Source organism: Geospiza fortis, unplaced genomic scaffold, assembly GCF_000277835.1.
Source record: "Geospiza fortis unplaced genomic scaffold, GeoFor_1.0 scaffold285, whole genome shotgun sequence".
Classification (NCBI taxonomy): domain Eukaryota; kingdom Metazoa; phylum Chordata; class Aves; order Passeriformes; family Thraupidae; genus Geospiza; species Geospiza fortis.
Window position 1 is genome coordinate 2,336,089 of NW_005054403.1, and position 5,120 is coordinate 2,341,208.

Here is a 5,120-nt window from a genome sequence, read left to right on the forward strand (position 1 = left end):
CCCGCTTTGGACATTTCCAGCCCTGCCCTGGGCACTGCCAGCCCTGCCCTGGCTTTGGGCATACCAGCCCTGCCTTGGGCACTGCCAGCCCAGCCCTGCCCTGGGCACTGCCAGCCCTGCTTTGCTCGCTCCCGGACAGTGCCAGGCTTAGCCAGCAGATGGTATCGCTGGCACACAGCTCTGCAGAAAAGCTTTGCCAGAGAATAATCGGTGAAAAAACCGAGCTAGAAAAGACGTGGTGCTGGGAGGGAATGCAACCTCAGGCTCACACGGACCAAGGAATCTCCCATCATTGCCATTTCTACTTGTTAGTTGTGCAACCTTTTTACTGTCCTACTTATGACCAACCTTTCTATATCGATTGTCTGAAAGCAACCTGCCATTTCTACTTGCTAGTTGTGCAACTTTTCTTTTTTACTGTCCTACTTACGACCAAACTTTCTATATCGATTGTCTGAAAGCAACAGGATGCATACAATGCTCAGAGCTTTTCTTAACAGGCTTAACAGATAGGTTAACTCTACTTGATGCTTACATCCTTTTTTTTTGTTTGTTTGTTTGGGGGTTTTTTTGAGTTTTTTGGTTGGTTTTTTTTTTTCAAAATCTAATGTTTTTTACCATTTATACACCCTGTTAAGAAAGCACTGGAAAAGCCTGAAAAACATGAACGTAAGTGCTCTCAGTCACTGGTTGTCAGTGACCTGTAATTAGAGGTACCCTGCAGCACTCCCAGTCTTTGAAGGGTCTGCTTACTTTTTTACATAGCAGTTTGCTTAATATATTTTTCTTCTAACCTCCATTAGCACTTGACAGAAAAAAGATTGGTTCCAGAAAATGGAACATCCGTACCTACTGAAATTACATATAATTAACCAATTAGAAACAGAAGTCTGTCTCAGTTTTCAGGATGAGTGCTTACTGGTATGTAATACCTTCCAAAACCCCTTCTCTCTTCTAGGGAAATAATGACAATTACTGCTTTCTGATTTCACAGGCTGGCTGTTACCACTTTCTAGACAGCAGCTGTAAGCAAGAGTCCTTCCCACAATTTATTTTGGGTGAGAGTGATCCTTGGAGTCTCCTCCTAAAAGTCATGTAGCACAGAACTTTACAAAGCCATTTGGTGTCACAGCCAGGACTTGCCATGACTGTGCCCCATGCTGTGCAGTGACTCTGATTTCAGGGAAATGTCTTATTTCCATGTCCTCTCTAAAATGTTTTGTTTATCCCATTTCCCACCGTCTACAGCCCAGGAGACGTATGCACTGCATATGGCAATCTAATTCAGCTCCATGCCATAGAAATAAATGCCTTCAGATGCTGCCTGCACATGGGCTAGGCCTCTCCAGTGTAATGCATGCTGTGAGTTATCGTGGCAGACTTTCACACATCCTTGCAGATAAGGTAATTTAGAAAGACATCCAAGTGACTGCTCAGAGATGTGTAATTGCCTTTGCACAAATGGAGGCAGCTACTTTGACAGTGCTCTCATTTCTTTGAATCTTCTACAGGAGCTGCCTAGAAAATTGCAGCTATCAGTGAGTAAAACTTTAGGAGGTAGGAATTGCATCACAAACTTGATGTGTTTGTGATACTTCTGTTCAGCAAATTGCAGCTAGGAGGTGTAAATATATAGGGTGCACAGCTCCTTCACCCTTCTCTTCTAGCTCCACAAGAGCCATGAAGAAGGAGATCTGAGCTCTGCTTTGCTCTTTGCCATGTGTGCTTCTGGAATGCCTCTGTGAGAGGGGAATTATGCAAGCATAGGAGAGCTACTGGTTCATTTAATATGGGTCCCATCCCAAACTGATGCACATTTTGATGCAAAGCTCCAGCTATGATCATCCTGAGACTGCTGTTTTTTCAGCAGAGCTGTATTTTGTGTGCTGGTTGGTGAAACAGAGCATGAGGTGTGGCAGCGTCGCTTCATATCACACGTCAGACTCTGAAGATATTTTGGCTGACAGTAAAAACATAGTGGTTTAACTACCATTTTGGCCTTTTCAGTCTTCTGTTAAAGTGCAGATATTCAAATATAACCAGAGGGAAAAAAGAAGATTTCTTGGTGGAGTTTTGCACAAGTTGCTACTCTTCTCATTTCTGATAATTTTAAGCAATTTTCTCTCCAAGATTCCATTGTTCCTTTCACTAACACACTTATTGACTCATATCTGTGGAAGCACCTTGCCTCCTGGCTTCTTTTGCTGGCTCATTACTTGTATTTATTGCTGCATTTCTCTAAAGCAATTTCATTAAATTCTGCTTTATGGTTATCACAGAAATCTGCTGTTAGGATACAGTGCCCTTTCATGTTCATTGGAAGTGCAAGTTCATTCTGTCCCCTAAATTTTATTAATCTCTTTCAATCATTTAAAAATGAAAAAAAAAACCCAAAACATTTAAGTTACTGCAGGATTTTGCCTCTTTCCATTAACAGCAAAATAAAGCTAATTTCCTGCAGCTTTCTGCTTTGAGCTATAAAGCTTTGGTGTGGATTACTTTTTTGAGAGCTATTATGATTGTCCACAGGCAGAAAAAGTTCAGTAAAATATCAGCTTCTGAATCTCCAAAGAAGCATTCATTGGGGAGAAACTTGGAGCTCTTTGTTTGCAGCATTTTGTAGTTAGTTAAGAGGCATTTATGTAACCTTCATCTCATGAAAGGTGACTGCTAGCATTAGTATTTTTAAAGTGCCACACAATTATGAGGTATGAATGTGAACACTGTTGAGGGAATTTGAAAACACTTTTGAAAGCAAAAGGCAGATTAAAAAAAACAACAAACTAAACCTAAAAAAAGGAAAAAGTCTTCACAAAGCTGAGAATTATACATCACCTCAAAGGTACTTTTACATCCACATCCAGGACAAAAAAAACCCAAAACAGACACCTGTAATTTTTGATAGCTATTCTTGAAGTTTTGTCACAAAACTTCCCTTGACAACCAGATCCTCAAAGCTATTCAGATGCCATAGTACAGAAATTTTACTTGGGCCAGAGTGTGAGGGAGAGGCTCTGTGGTCTCATGGGTGGCCATCCCTTAGTGCAGTGACAGGTACACTGCCTTATGAAATCCTGCTGCATTTTCAAACACCTCTCTTTAATTAGTTTCAAAGAAATCCCCACATTCCTCTTACTCCACAGTGCAAGGTGCAGAAGTGTACCCTCCATGTCCTTGGTAGTTTGTGGATGTCCCACAGCCAGCTTCCAAGGCTACAGGAGACTCCTTTCCTCCAATGTGTGGGGGACCTGAGGGTTTGGAGCCACACACCTGCCCTTGCACGGCAGCATCTCATCCATAAGCACAGGCAGTGCACAATGAAACTGGAAATAGGATTCCCTCCAGGTGTTTCATAATTGCTAAAAAGAAGCCCATGGTTGACTTGGCATCACTGAGGCTGAGAAACATTGGGATGCCACAGCACAGCCTGGCTTCTGCTCCACACATTGCCAACATCAGGGACCAGACTAGAGAACCCTTTTTCTTCCTTCAGACCACTGGGACTGGTTGTGTTTTCCATAAAGAGGAAGGGGATTTCAAAAAGGAGATAGCATTTACCTGAATCTCACCCACCAAAGAGGCAGAATGATGATTTGTGTGCACCTGGAACAGCAAGGTGGTCAGATGGTCAGACTGTAGATGTTATTCCAGCAACACTGAGAATCATAGGATATCTTTCACAGCCCTTACCTATCTTAAGGGTTCAAAGGTTTTTGTAAACTTCTTTATCCAATAAGTGGGTAAGCAAGAAAGGTGTGTCAGAGTGCTGTTAACAGGGTCAGAATGATTTGGCAGCTCATCAAGTATTGGATAGCATGCTTCTCCCAGAGCAAAGAAGTGAAAATATGTAGGCTGTCCTGGAGAAGGTTGTCTTGCATTGCCTTTACCAACTGCTTTGTACATTCTGACAGGCAAGATACATAAATGTGGCATTTAAAGAGAAGCAGCCATACTGGATGTATTTTCTGTACATCCAGTTTGATCATGAATAATTTTCTCCCAGTTATAACTGAAATGAAAACCGGCTGCATATTAAGTATCTAAAGTGTTCTGTAACTTTATTCAGTTATTGAAGAAAATTATATATATAAATATAATTATATATAAAAATATAATTATATATAAATAAATATATATATATACCATAAACCTCAAATGGACATCCAAAATTAGGAGAATTGCTGTGGCTCTGCTCCTTGATTGTACAGCACAGACTCCTTGCTGAGGAGCTACAACAATGCATTGACTAATGTTTTTGTCACAGCAGTGATCAGCCCTAAAGAAAAGCACTGGGTGAAATGAATAACCTGATCACCAGGGCATGGCTTGAACAGCCCAGGATGGATGAGGCAGAGGGAACCACATTGCTCCACATGTCTGCAGTGACAATGCAGGATCTAGGCAAGAACAGCTATCCTACAGTTATAGACCACAGCTGGATTCATAGGTCTAAGGAGACTCAACTGAAGCTAAAGGGACATCATTATTCTTTGCACTGCCCAGATTTCTAGGGATTCATCATAAAGTTTTAGTTGTTGTGGTTGTAATTAGCTGGGTTAGTATGAAATGCATTAAAAAGGAGAAAAAAAGGAAGAAATTATTTAAAATTATTTCAAATTATTTGTCTTGCCTCATGTGTGCTTAAAAAATAGTCTTAAAGGAAAGAATAGGGATCATGAAGTATTGGTACTGGCTTTCACAGTATTCAGGTGAAGTCCAGTAAACTTCCCACCACTAACATCCAAAGTCCTCATCATAGTTTTGTCTCCTAGAATTTGGTCCTTTCCTGAGGGAGACCAGCCCTGAGGGTGCCTGGGTGCAGTGCCTGCCTGTCTGGGTGGGTTGATCTGAGTGCTTGGCACAGCTCCTCACAGACAAGGGCAGGAGAATCTCAACACATCTGTTTAATGGCCCACAGTCACTCCCTTTCTTTATCCTTGGCTTATCTCTCATCTTCTCTGTTCTTTTGGCACCTGAGATATCTCAAGGATGTGCACACCCCATGCAGTCCCTGACTTCTGAAATAGATGGAAACATATGGCATCTTTCAGATGCTATTTAATTTAACTGTTAACAATTAAGTAATTCACAGTAATGTTGTGATGATTGTTGCAAAGACT